At 44.8% G+C, this 13,856-nt stretch overlaps 1 long non-coding RNA gene across 4 annotated transcripts in view; it reads right to left on the bottom strand.

Moving 5' to 3' along the window:
* The window catches only part of LOC309849121, a 29,931-nt gene extending 16,147 nt beyond the window's left edge, over positions 1–13,784 (bottom strand). For 2 of the 4 annotated variants that reach the window (XR_014303499.1, XR_014303500.1), the window contains exons 1-2: positions 13,754–13,784; positions 13,078–13,238 (exon numbers count right to left, since the gene is read on the bottom strand). This is a non-coding gene — a long non-coding RNA (uncharacterized lncRNA). Of the gene's footprint in view, positions 1–6,724; positions 6,915–13,077; positions 13,239–13,344; positions 13,710–13,753 lie in introns of those variants that run through there. The other 2 variants (XR_014303501.1, XR_014303502.1) reach the window with 2 other exon arrangements.
* Between the last annotated feature and the right edge of the window lie 72 nt (positions 13,785–13,856).

Raw genomic sequence — 13,856 nt, forward strand, 5'->3', positions numbered from 1 at the left:
CTGTGCTCTCTGTCACTCTGTCTCTCTCAAATAAATAATAAAATCTTAAAAAAAAAAAAAAATCTTCTGACACATCCCTGCACTGAAACAGCAGATTCCAAGTAAACAATGATAGCATAGGAAAGAAACAGAAATGGAATTACTTCAATTCTTTCATTCTGAGTTGTTACTTTGTATTTAAATTTAAGACAGTGGAAGAGAGTGTGTGCAAACTGTGAGGTGTATTGTTTTGTTTGGGGACTGCAAATTTTAATTTATGTATGAAATGTATGAAATATTTCACTTCATGGTGATGATTTGAAATTTAAAAAAAAAAAAATTTTTTTTCTAGTAATCTCTGCGCCCAGGGTGGGGCTTGAACTTACAGGCCCAAGATAAAGAGTGGCACACTTCACCCACTGATACAGCCATGTGCCCTTTTCTTCTTTTTTAATTGTTAGTTATTTCTAAACTAGAGAATAATTTCAGAAAATGAAACATCATGTCAGTGGTCAATTTAATAGTTGCCTATCTTTGCAGATGTTTTGGTTTTATTAAATTTTAACTTTTATTAACTTTATTAGTTACTATAGTGTCATCCATGACTATGACAAACAATTATGCAATATGATAGGTTATTTTCTTTCTATTTTATTACTCCTGACATAATTATGGAGCTCAATAACCTTGACCTATCTTGCAGGAAATAAATAGGCATAATAAGTAACTACAGAACTAAGGTAGCATCCTTTGCTGAACCCAGTTTTGAGATGGGGAGCTCTCAACTTCCTGTAATTCTAACATTTGGTTTCCTCAAACGCCTCCTCCATTAATCTGGGGAGGGAGCTGGCGCAGAAATTGTTCGTGCCCTCTAGACTGTAGCTGGCCCCCGGCGGTGCAACCCTTTGTTCAGACTTTCACAATAAAGAAAGATCCAGGGGCACTGGCCATGACAAGGACAGGGTCAATATGTAGACATTCTCAAATGCAATACTTGGTTATTTCATTGTGCAAGAAAACAAGGATTTTGTATTTCAAAACTAAGTCATTTCTATATTTTAAATTCATATTAATAGAAATTGAATTCTATTTAAGTAACTTTTAATAAATGTTATTCTCAGTAATATTGTTATTTACTAAATAATAATGATGTTATGTGTTAAATAATACTTATTTAATAATATAATATAAATAATATACACTGAGTAAATGTTATTAAATGATAATACATTCAATTTTAAAGTAAGCATCAAATCTCCAATGTGCTAAATACAAATAGGTCAAATGCAAATGGAAAAAGAATAAAGCACGGTACATTCTGGAGTTAACACGGTGAGGATATGTACCCCATAACAGGGAGGATAAGATACATATGTTCACTCCAAACCTCCTAAACTTTCCCCACGGCAATGGGTCAGGGCGGGGGAGAAGGTATTAGAGAATCTGCCTGGAAACCTCACAAGAACACCTCCTCCCCTTTGCAGGGTTCTGATTCTTTTTGTCACTGACCCACCTCCAAGTCTTCTAGGCCAAGAGATACATAGCCCATGCTGAGCCCGCAGAGAAGAAGCGAGCCAACCAAAGCCCAGGTGAAGAGGTGTGGTGCTTCTGCCTCAGACGCTCCCTGTTCCTTCTAGGATTCCTCAAAATGGTTCCCTTGGGCTCAGAAGAGACTCCTGGCTTCCGGACGCATTCTGACAACTAACACGGTGGCAGAGGCTCCCAAGACTGCAATTCGATACGCTCTGACCTTTTAAACAAACTGAACCCGAGATCATCTTAACACAAGAGAGTAAAACAATGCTTTAATGGTGGGGTTTGTGTTATTGAATGTATTAACACCAATTTTTTCTATTAGTGGAGAGAGTCATGTCAACAAGGGGCCTGTGTCAAGCAATGACGCGAGCAGTTACGGTACCACAGCTAGGAGACATGGCGGGACCAATGTTAGCTGACACCCCAGAACTAATATCAAGGTCTGCGGGGAACCAAAACCTATTAAATCCCTTTAAAAAGGAACGGACGTTGGCAGCAAACTGTCAGACTCTTCAGACCTGACCCCTCTGCGCCAGACCACTTAAAAAAGGCCAGACCATCCCGAGGGCTCTGCGGGATGGATCTCTGAACGGAACCGAGAGCCTTCCCTGCTTGAACATCAGAAGGTGGCCATCTCTCGGACTTGTGCCCCATTCGCTCTTCTCCAGCTTCTGTAATCTCAAGTGTTCCTTATACTGACTTCCTCTATGGCCATAAAATATAGCCACCATCCCCTTTAATAAAAAATACCTTCAGGGCGCCTGGGTGGCTCAGTGGGTTAAGGCCTCTGCCTTCAGCTCGGGTCATGATCTCAGGATCCTGGGATCAAGCCCCATGTCGGGCTCTCTGCTCAGCAGGGAGCCTGCTTCTCCCTCTTTCTCTGCCTGCCTCTCTGCGTACTTGTGATCTCTGTCTGTCATTTAAATAAATAAAATCTTTAAAAAAATTTAAAAACCTTCAAATGCCCCTGCATCCCCCTTTTTTCTGTTTCACAAAGAAGCCCCTCCAAAAAATCATATGCAGACGGTCATGTCCACCATGACACCCCTGCTGTTTACCACTGCCAGCTGGCTCCTGCCCCATCACTGCCCTGAAAACGCTTTGATAAAGATTCCTGAAGGCCTCCTGTTGGCCAATGTAATTTCTTTTTGTTTTTTTATTTTTTACTTTTTTTCAGTGATCCAAAATTCATTGTTTGTGCACCACACCCAATGCTCCATGCAATACGTGCCCTCCTTACCCACCACCAGGCTCACCCAACGCCCCCATCCCTCTTCCCTCCAAAACCCTCAATTTGTTTCTGAGAGTCCACAGTCTCTCATGGTTTGTCTCCCCACTCCTATTCCACCCTCTGTCCACTCACTTCTCCTTTCCATCTTTGATTCAGATTCTCTCTGTCAAGTGACCCTGTTGATCACTCTGTGTCTTTAAAACTTTTTTCCCTTTTGGGTTTCAAGAAAACACACCTAATTCTGCTGCCTTGTTCAAAGACTTTTGTTGTTTAAAGGTTGGTGTTCCCTAGGGATCTGCACTCAGGCTAGTCATTACCTATGGCTCCAACTGTGGCCTCCAGACCAGAACCATCCTCATCCCCACGGCCCTGTGTTAGAAATGCAGATTATGTTGCCAGAATTCAGGATACCCAGTTCAACTGTAATTTCAGGTAAGCAGTGAATAAATTTTATAATAAAAAATATGTAGGATGGGGGCTCCTGGATGGCTCAGTGGGTTGGGCCTCTGCCTTCGCTCAGGCTGTGGTCTCAGGGTCCTGGGATGGAGCCCCGCATTGGCCTCTCTGATCGGCAGGGAGCCTGTGTCCCCCTCTTTCTCTGCCTGCCTCTCTGCCTACTTGTGACCTCTCTGTCAAATAAATAAATAAAATCTTTTTCTTTAAATGTAGGATGAGTATGTGTCATGTACTTTGGGGACATACTTATCCTTAAAAAAAAATTGTTTATCTGCAGTTCGAACTTAATTAGGCATCTTGCATTTTTTAAAATTTGCTAAATCTTACAATCCAAACCTCCTAAATGCACATTTATAGTCCCTGTCACAGTCCTACTGAAATTCTGGAGATGGGACCCATAATGTTTTAATAAGCTCTCCAGGTGATTCTAAGTTCCCTAAAGTTTAAGGAGCATTGCTCTATCTCATACCGGTGAGTGACCTCATCTGCTTGACATGACAACACTTCCCCCAAGTGTGGGATGCTCAAGAACTGCTAACTGATGTGGGTTTTCCTGAATTTGATTTAATCATGGGACCCACTTCTGCGTGGAAAAGCAGGAGGAATCCAAGAATCCAAGATCAAGGGTTTGGCTTTAGAGCAATTTAAACCTGTCTCGGTGTGAGACAGAAAGATTGGGGAGTGGACACAACAAGGGACAATCTGGTTTTTTTCCTGCAATTCCCTCTAGAGAATTAAAAAAAAAAAAAAAAAGCCCCTGGAAGCACATTTGCTGTACCCAGTCCCACATCCTTATCTCTGTAAGGGAAGGTAATGGACCTTCCCTTAAGTGTGGGGCTCTGAGCATAGAGGAGCGAGTGCCTCCCTCTGGAGTTTCTCTGAGCCACTGTGGCTTTTGAGTCTGTGGAAAGGCTTGGACGGTGAATTAAGTTGCACAGTTGCACAGTTATTCCATCTGGAATAGTCTTAAGGACTTAACTCTGAAATTGTGGAGGAAGAGGTAGCCTTTAATGGAAATAGCGCTGTTAAACACCTGCGGATCCCAAGATCCAGTCATTGAAAGCCCTGCTCTCGTTCCCCACACTAGTTCACTGAGCACCCGCTCAGCGCCGCGGACCATACCAGATACTGTACAGACTGGAATGGTTCGAACCGTGGCAATCACTGATACAAGAAATACTGAAAGAGCTGGGTTCCAATGAACTTCATCAATAATTGTAAAATTCTTGGTATGTCGCTATTATAAGGAAGTAAAAATCCCAACGGTGAATGGAGGTTATTAGAAGGAGCAGCAGCAATTAAGTCTCAGATACATACATAACTTTAGGATGAAAATATCAAGAAGGATAAAGGGAAAATCATGGAAGCCAGTAAGAGACATTCCATAAAATAATAAAAGACAGGACATTTTCATAAAGGTAAGGTTTTTCTTGATGGCAAGAAAATATCACAAGTTAGAGTAATGCTCATTATTTATTGAATGTGTTCAGTATGTCACATGCGGAGATCTTGTAATTCTATGAGAGATTTCAATTTAAAACTCGCTTTGTGTGGACTAGATAATGACCCGTCTACTAGCTTCTTCCCACCAAGGGCCTGGGAAACCGATTTGGCACAGTAGGTGGCACTGTCTCCCCGGGGTTTCTCAGTCAGGGTCCTGCAACCGAGCAGAACCTTCCTGAGGGAGGCGCTGTTGACACCGCCCACTGCCCACTTGTCTCTCTGCATCTGCCCATCCCGGTCACCCCAACCTGTGCCACCCTGTCTGGCTGCCTGCCTCTCTCTGAGGTTGCCCTCCTCCAGCAATGCCCTTGCCCCTCTGCTACTACCGGGAAAATTTCTACTCATCCTTTTCTCATCAGGCCTTAATGAAATGTCCCCTCCCCGTGACACCTACTTGACGCCTCCAAAATGTGTAACCGCCACTTGAGTGATGACCTCAGCTCTCCGTCAATGCCCGCTGTTGCACGGCAGTAACGCTTTATAGTCACTCGTGCATTCCTTCATCAAATATTTATTGATCACCTGCTATGGATCAGACCCTGTGTCCGGCCCTGAAAACAGAAAGATGCCTGGTGCGTGGGGTCTGCTCTCACGCAGGTGGCGAGCTCCAGGGGGAGACAGGGACCTGATTCCAGGACGGTGCACTAAGGATGGGCGACGATGTGCCAGGGTGAGCCGTAAACAACTGAGTTGGCAGAGGAGGTGCGATGCCTAACGAGGGTGATGGGGCGGGGGGAGGGATGCCTGGGAGGGCAACGCAAGGAGCAGTCAACGTTGCTAAGGAAGGGAAGGCCCTCTGGGCCGTGGGGAGAGTGGAAAGGCCTGTCAGTTACCAGTGCTAGAGCTGGGGAAAACCTACAAGCAGCTGGGTGTTCGGGGGAACTCAGAGAGACTGACAAGAGATAAGGTTAGAGACAGGAGTAGAACTCAGAATTCCCCTCCTTTTAGGAGGCTTAGCGCTTATTCAGGCAGCATATTAGAATCACCCAGGTAGCAGCATAAAACTACAGGGGGCAGTCAGTTGAGTGGTGGATTCTTGACTGTGGCTGAGGTCACGATCTTGGGGTTGTTAGATAGAGCCCACCGTGAGGCTCATGCTGAGCTTGGAATCTGCTTAGGATTCTCTGTCTCCCTCTCCCTCTGCCCCTCCCCCCACCACAGTCCGCCTCTCTCTCCAAAAAAAAAGTATTTATATATATATATATGTAGATAGCACACCCCAGATTTGCTGATTTCACAGATCCAGGCAAGAGCCAGATATCTTCCATTTAATAACCACTCAGGTGACTCTGATGCATTTGCCCAAGAACTGCATTTTTTCTTTTTTAAGATTTTATTTATTTGACAGAGAGAGATTACAAGTAAGCAGATAGACGGAGAGGGAGAGCAAGGAGCCTGATGTGGGGCTCGATCCCAGGACCCCAAGACCATGACCCGAGCCAAAGGCAGAGGCCCAACCCACTGAGCCATTCAGGCGCCCAAGAACTGCATTTTTAAGAAACCTCTAAAAAGGGGCACGTGGGTGGCTCAGTGGGTTAAGCCGCTGCCTTTGGCTCGGGTCGTGATCTCGGGGTCCTGGGATCGAGTTCCGCATTGCATCGGGCTCTCTGCTCAGCGGGGAGCTTGCTTCCCTTCCTCTCTCTCTGCCTGCCTTTCTGCCTACCTGTGATCTCTCTCTCTGCCAAATAAATAAATAAAATCTTTAAACAAAGAAAAAAAAAAGAAACCTCTAAAAATGACGGGAAGCCCTTGAGGGACTTCACAAACACTTAACAAAGACTTGAGCTGTAGAGAAAACAGTCTTGTGGTCTAAAAGAGGATGCAATTAAGAGGATGAGGGTGGAAGCCGACAGTACTCGTAGGTGGCCTTTTCTGGCCAAAGTTAAGAAATGTTGAGGGCTCCAAGCAGAGCAATAGTTTAGAGTACAATGAAATTCCCCCAACACCACCCAGGTGCCCCATTTAATGCTCTTTTTGAGGAAAATACTGATCCTTCCCACAGAACTCTATGTGACTCACATATGGCAGAAGACAGAAATCGGGCTCTTGAATTTCAACAACATGTTGGCAATGCTGTCTCCTTCCATCCAGCCTCTCTTAAGAGATGGATTCTTCCACCAGCAACATAGAACATTGTAAGGGCCTATTTAGCCAGAGCAATTCCATCCGGTTAAACAGTGATTTTGTTGTTTATGCAATAAAACTTAAACTGACCCTGCCCCCACCCCCAAGGGAACTTACTTAAAAGCAAGTCCGGGAAACCAGTAGAATATGGTCGACTAGTCCCTGATAACAGAGCCCAAATGCAAGGGCAGGTCAGGTCAGGTGGAGGTAACAGAGCCCGAATGCAGGGATGAGTCAGGCCAGATGGAGACATCCAATCAGAAAAGCCTGAATACTGTCCCCCTAGCTACCAAGGAGTGTGGGCCCCGCCTTTTGGGCACCAATTCTGACCAAGGTGATAGGCTAGTTCAAATAGCTACTATGGGGTGAATTATAATTCAGTTGGCCACCCATGTGTGACCTAGCATGACTGTGCAGCTTTCTCTGTGTGTTGCAATCTCACTGGCCACCTGTGTGTGGCCAGGCTCAACCAAAGGGCCTTTGCTCTATAAAAGTTAGTCTGTGAGGCTGGGAGGGGTCTCTCTCTCTGAAAGAGGCGGCCCCGAACGGTCGGTTTGATTCTCGCTCGATGCTTGGCGCGAGAAATAAAGCTTTGCTTGACTTTTGCTTTGTATCAGTCTCGTTCCTTTGATTACAGACCCATCAAACATATTTAAGGTCCAGCTTGGAAAATCCAACCACAAACCCGTTTAAAACCAGCCCTTTCCAAAGGATCCCATGGGGCCTCTGATACTGAGAGCACCGAGGGTCTCTCTCTTGCCCACCTCTTGGAGCTCTCCCCAGCTGCCAGGAGGCTAGACCACACCAAGTAACCAAGCAGGCTCCTATTACCGAAGCTCCCTGCACAGATGGCTTCCCTTACTAAGGTGTTTTCTTCTCTTCAATTTTTATGGATGGTATATACACAGAACATCCACTTAAAACCATGTCCCTGTGACTTTTGCAAAATTAGAGTTACTGCCCATCAAGTTGTACAAGATCTCTCATGGAAGAGCCGGATGATAAACTGCTTCTTCATTCAGGGCAAGAAAAATGTTAGTTCCTCACAAAGCCAGCCCTGCAACTTGCTGTGAAGCAGTAAGAATACTATTATTCAACTATTTCCCCTATTTGCCTCAGCTCCAGAAGAGTAGAAATTATTGTGCCTTCCTGCATTAACTGATTTGTCTCAAGGGCCCTGGAACATTGATTCCCCTGCCATATTAATTAATGTATCTCTGGTCTAAATTGTGCACTGTGTTTGATTCTGTAAATTGCCTCCGGCTTTTCTAGAAATAGGTGCGCTATCAATTTAAGGAAATGCATTTTTATTTTACCAAAAATTGGTTTCCTTCAAAACTTTTATCTCCGTTTTCTTTATTTTTTAAAAGGTTTTATTTATTTATTTGAGAGAGAGAGAGAAGCAGGATCCTGTCGAGCAGAGAGCCATAGGCCCAGGACCCCGAGCTCATAACCTGAGCCCAAAGTGCCTCACAGGTTTTTTTGTGTGTGAATTTTTCTATTTAGTTAATCTCCATACCCTGTATCAGAACCCAAATTCCATGAGGAGAAAGACTCCATTTAACCTACTCACTGTGTAGCCTCAATACCTAGCATTACTCCTGAGGGTCTGTGGTACCTATACAGGTCCAGACAAACCAACTGTGCTTCACCAACAAACAGCCTGAAAACCCCCAGGAGTTAAAAGAACAAAGGGTTTTTTTTTTTTTTTTACCCTTCCTCACTCTACACATCATAGAAATCAGCTGTGGGTGTTCCCTGCCTCTTAACCACTGGAAGAGTACCATGAAACAGAGAAAAGAGAGAGGAGAAGCCACAAATCACTTGTGAGCACTTCCCTTTCAAGAGCTAAACCCCAGTCACAGGGCCAGGAAGTGGAAGTGTCCCTCTCCCAGGAAGGGTTCCTGCACTAAGGGAATTTAGTGATTGGTAAGCCCATCTGTTAACACTACTGTAGGAATTAAGTCATCTAGGCATACAAATTACATTTTCTTCAGTTAGCTAGGTGCTCTTGTGGAGGCCAAGAAAAACAAGGCTGAACCCACCTCGAGTCTAGCCCTGACATAAGTACATGCATCTATGACAAAGCAAAAGCTGGCACCTTGCACCCCCTCTCCACCCGCTCCCGCTCCCCTCGGTAATCTGTGTGACATTCCTCAGGCACAACTGGCTGCTGCCCTAAAAGAAAGACAAATAGTTAACTTTCAGAGATCACCATCCTGCAAGACAGGAGTCTCCCTTGGTTTACAAATGTCCTAGAGATTTACAACAAAGAAGCTATCTTATCAACAGCCCAACTTCCAGAGACAAATAACTCAGTTCCTCAAGCCCTAACATCGCCCTCCCCTCCATAAAACTGAAGGAGGCTGAGGCGGAAGAAAATGGAAATAAAGTTAAACCTAAATCTCACTAACAAGGATACTTGATAGGAGGCATATGACATTCCACCAGGAAACTCCCAATTGTCTTCAGGTTAGTGCCTCCTTAGAGGGAAAAACAGCTTGATAATAACCAGGCCTCCAATATCCTGACAGTCTTCTTTACCCAGATAGCCCTTCTGAACATCCCCTTTGTCCTCACCTACTGCCGAGTCCACCCCTACTCTACCTTTAAACACTCTGATTGTAATCTGGTTCGGAGTCCAAGTCCCTACTCTGCTGTGTCGGGCATACTTGGGCCCAAGCTTAAGCTTGTCAGATAAACCCTCGTGTGATTACATCGGTGTTGGCTCCTTGGTGGTCTCTCAGACGCGAAAACTTGGGCATAACACTCTTTACTCATTCTTTCCCATGTATCTTTAGTGTTTGGTACATTCAAAACTTACTTTTTTTTTTTTTTTTAAGATTTTATTTATTTGACGGAGATCACAAGTAGGCAGAGAAAAAACTTACTTGGTTTTGTTTGTTTGTTTGTTTGTTTTTAAAGATTTTATTTATTTATTTGACAGACAGAGATCACAGGTAGGCAGAGAGGCAGGCAGAGAGAGAGAGAGGAGAAAGCAGGCTCCCCGCTGAGCAGAGAGCCCGATTCGGGGCTCAATCCCAGGACCCTGGGATCATGACCCGAGCCGAAGTCAGAGGCTTTAACCCACTGAGCCACCCAGGCACCCTGAAACTTACTTGTTTTTTAACAGCCTGATTTTCAAAGTATCTCACTGTACTTTGACTTGGTTATATTTAGGTCAAATATATTTCACCATACATAATATCTCCCTCCTACAAATAGCTCAGGAAGTCTAGAGAGCTGCATACTAACTTCTCCTGAGACCAATATAGTACCAGAGGCCTTTGTGCTATTGGATTTCTTTTCCTTTAGTGCCACAGGTTCTTGGTCAGCCACTTTGAGAAAAGAAGAGAGGGAGACCAGAGGAAGAATGGTGGGCAACAAAGCAAAGTTGATTGAGTGATAGTTACTGAACAATAAACCCAAGAGGGTTGCCTTTGGGCATTTAGATAAAGGGGTTTTAACAGGCTCCTTGGTGGGCTCTTTTAATCTGATTAACCCTCAGTGTGCCTGCAATCAGGTTTTTGTCATCTACCTATCACTTTGCAGGGGGCCGGAGGAGAGGGGGGGTGTCCTTCCAAGGTGGTGTAAAATCCTTTGAAGAATGGTTTCCTCTTAGGGCAGCTCCCCTTGTCCCTGCCTGCGGGCCTTTTCTCCAACTACCCTTCATTATTAGTTGACTTTTACAGAGCTGCTGGCAGTTTCCCATTCTGTAATAGGATTGTCCAGATAACCTGAAACCCTTTCACTTCAAAACACCTGAAAACCCTGGACAAAATATAACAACATCCTCTTAAAGCCTGCCTGAGCTTAGAAAAAAATAAGGGAATTCCAAGGGCCAAAAAAACGAGAATGAAAGTGCAAACTACAGTAGGAAGCCAGGGAACCAAGAGTGTGTCAATCATGTGGTTGGTGGGGCTTTCCAGTCTGATGCTAGCCTCACGACCTCAGGGTTGAGAAAGCGAGCACGTGCGTGCACTCACATGGGCACAACATGGGGGTGTAGCGCAGAGGGAGAGAGAGAGAGAGAATCTTAAATAAGTTCCATACCAGGCTCTAAGTTCCTGGTATGGAACTTATTTAAGGGCTCCACCTCAGGACCCTGAGATCATGACCTGAGCGAAATCAAGAGTCAAACGCTTAAATGACTAACCCAGGCACCTCTCAGAATTGAGATTTTAAAGTCTTCATGGAAGCAGGAGACCTCAGTCAAGTTGAGAAGTTACAACTGAGACTCCATATAAAGCTTGACTTTCCAAAAGACCTCGGCCTAAGTAAAAGTTACACCTAGAATTGCCATATTTAGCAAATAATAACATTAGCATTGTAAGGGCCTATTTAGCCAGAGGGATTCCATCTTGGGTTAAACAGTGATTTTGTTGTTTATGCAGTAAAACTTAAACTGACCCTGCCCCACCTCAGGGAACTTACTTAAAAGCAAGTCCGGGAAACCAGTCCCAGGTAACAAAGCCCAAATACAAGGGCAGGTCAGGCCAGGTGGATATATCCAATCAGTGGGACGCGCATACTGTCTCCCTAGCTACCAAGGAGTATGGGCCCCGCCTTTCGGGCACCTTTTGGGTGCCAATTCTGACGAAGGTGATAGGCTAGTTCAAATATCTACTAGGGTAAATTGTAGGCCACCCATGTGTGACCTAGCTTGACTGTGTAGTTTTCTCCGTGTTACAATCTTATTGGCCACCTGCGTGTGGCCAGGCCCAACCACATGGCCTTTGCCCTTAAAGGCTAGTCTGTAAGGCAGAGAGGTCACCGCCTCTTTGCAAGAGACGGCCCCCGGTCAGTTTGATTCTCGATGCTTGGCGTGAAATAAAGTTTGCTTGACCTTAGCTTTGTATCAGTCTTGTTCCTTTGACCATGGACCCAATAGTATTAGAGGATTTTTTTTCCTCCATCGGTGGCTACGGTTCTTGGTTACGTCACTTCGAAGAATGAAGAGGTAGACCACACAGTGTTGTGGGCAGCAGAGCAAGGGTCAAAGTAACAGTACGAAGCTCCCAAGGAGGGAAGGCACCCAAATAGATTGCTACCAGTTTCTAAGTCTGAGTTTTAAGGGACTTGTTGGCACACTATTTCAATCTGATTAACCTTCCTTCTGCCTGTCATCCAATCAGATTTCGTCACCTATCTATCGTATGGGAAAGGGTGGAGGGCTCCTTCCAGGGTGGTGTAAAATCCTTTTGAAAGTGGTCTCCTCCTTGGGGGAGGTGGGGAGCCTTGTCCCCACTTGCCTGCCTTCCAATTATCCTTCAACAGCACTCTAGTTAAATCAGTAATGCAATGAACAGCAAATAAATGTTTAATATAGGTATGTCCAGTATAGTATTTGGCCATACTAACCCTAGAAAATTATTTGTTGCCTATCTGAAATTCAGATTAAACCGGGAGCTGTGTATTTCATCTGGCAGCCCTAGATAACACCAGAAAAACCACCCACCAGTATAGAGAGTCAACAAGAACCCCTGCCTATCTCCATGTGGGCTCAGAGTAGGGGCAGGAAAGTACCTCACCACAAGAATGAACAATCATAGGTCTGCCCTTCCATGATCTTATGATTTGACTTTATACTACCTGCATGGTCCCCATCTAGCAAGGCAGAAATAAGCATGAGAACTGCTCCCTGCCCTCCCAACCCCAAGATCATAAAATGCTGGGACTCTCCCAGCAGAAGTAAAACCTGCCCTGAGTAAGGAAGGGCTGTGCCCTCAACTCAGGCTCCTATGGAGATCCACAGACAAAACTCTGATGTGGAGAACAAAGGCAGAGGCAACATAGAAAAAATTAAATATCCTTATAACCTGCAGCCCATTGACAAATACTTGAGGCAGGCAATGTGTAACATTCCTCCAGGGAACCCAAACTTGTCTCACTGCTAGTGCTTTGTTAGAAGGAAAACAACCTTAGCTTGACAATAGCTAGGTCTCCAGGGTCCCAGGAGTCTTCTTTAGCATATCAAAGTCCTTTTGGAAACTTGCCAGTGTCTTTACCTCCCCCAGCTCCTACGTATATAATCAGCCACTCCTCACAAGCCCTTGGAGTTCTTTCTGCCCCAGGGTTTTAATCACCTTTTGGGACCAAAGACATCTCAAGAATTCTTTCTTGCCCACTGGCTCCAAACCCCACCACTTCAAACCACATCAACTTCACTAAAGATGCATTCACAAGCCAAAATTAAAAACATAGGGGGGTTGCTTGTGTACAGCAAGAAGGCTGGCCTTTTCACTTACCAGTTAAAAAAGTCAAAAGAGGGGCGCATGGGTGGCTCAGTCTGTTAAGCGTCTGCCTTCCGCTCAGGTCCTGGGATGAGTCCTGCATCAGGCTCTCTGCTTCCCCCTCGGGGAATGTGCTTCTCCCTCACCCTCTGTCTGCTGCTCCCCCTGCTTGTGCTCTGTCAAATAATAAATAAATAAAATCTTAAAAAAAAAAAAATTAAAAGTCAAAGTGCACAAAGCCTTTGAAATACATCCAGGACCATTCAAAGCTGATTACTTCACCATGTTCCTTTAAGTGGGGCAAATCACAGTATCTGGTTTCCAGAAGTAAGACTGTGATTCTCCTCAGGCCCACTATATCCCACAAATCCATCAATATGGCCGAAAGAAAAACAAAAACAAAAACAAAAAACAATTCTAGGGGCATCTGGGTGGCTCAGTAGGTTAAGCGTCTGTCCTAGGCTCAAGTCATGATCCTGGGGTCCTGGGATGGAGCCCTGCATGGGGCTCCCTCCTCAGTGGGAAGCCTGCTTAAAAGAAAAATAAAAAGCCAATTCTAGTGACAGAAGGCTCAGCATTCATTAATGCATTAAGAATAGATCTAAAGGCACTTCAGTGCTTTTAGTCCCCTTTTCTCACTAAAAAGTGTTTGTTAACTAAAACTAGAGAAAAGCCCAAGCCCGCCACTTACAGAGCCTAAACTCAGGGGCTGCACTTCCCCAAATTTCCCAGAGACTAATCAACATCACAGTACTTTCCGGGGCAACGCCTCAGTCCCAGGCACATCAAGACAA

Source organism: Mustela nivalis (assembly GCF_964662115.1).
Source record: "Mustela nivalis genome assembly, chromosome: 15".
Lineage (NCBI taxonomy): Eukaryota > Metazoa > Chordata > Mammalia > Carnivora > Mustelidae > Mustela > Mustela nivalis.